At 55.4% G+C, this 462-nt stretch overlaps 1 protein-coding gene across 1 annotated transcript in view; it reads left to right on the top strand.

Annotated features, from left to right (window-relative positions):
* The window catches only part of LOC107703183 (laminin subunit beta-1-like), a 37,898-nt gene that overhangs the window by 11,163 nt on the left and 26,273 nt on the right, over positions 1-462 (top strand). The gene's annotated exons all lie outside the window — the stretch shown is intronic.

The raw sequence follows: 462 nt of genomic DNA, 5'->3' as shown, positions 1-462 counted from the left end.
GGTCTCAGCTTCATTGGGGTCAGCAGGTGGGCACCCCCCTTCTTTGGTGTTTCGATGATATCAGCCCACTACACCTCCAGAGGGCTCATCTGCTTTCACCTCTGTTATTATGGGGCCCAGACGGATTCCCTCCTCTTAATCCAGAGCCATCAACTCGCTTGTTCAGCGGCACTAGAAAGGGCCTTGACAGCTTGCCTTTGGGATTGGCCTCGGATTCCTAGTTCCTTTAACAGTATGATGACAGATCTCCCCACGACTGCCCCCGTGGCCTAATGGATAGAGAGTTGGACTTGTAACCCGTGGGTTCGAGTCTCAGGTCGGCAGGAATTGTTGGTTGGGGTGAGTGAATAACCAGTGCTCTCTTCCACCCTCAGTACCACGACTGAGGTGAGACCCTTGAGCAAGGCACCGAACCCCCAACTGTTCCCCGGGCGCCATAGCATTGGCTGCCCACTGCTCCGG

This window comes from Sinocyclocheilus anshuiensis, unplaced genomic scaffold (genome assembly GCF_001515605.1).
Source record: "Sinocyclocheilus anshuiensis isolate Anshui unplaced genomic scaffold, SAMN03320099.WGS_v1.1 scaffold1139, whole genome shotgun sequence".
Taxonomy (NCBI): Eukaryota; Metazoa; Chordata; class Actinopteri; order Cypriniformes; family Cyprinidae; genus Sinocyclocheilus; species Sinocyclocheilus anshuiensis.
This window is presented reverse-complemented; position numbering and strand designations above follow the sequence as displayed.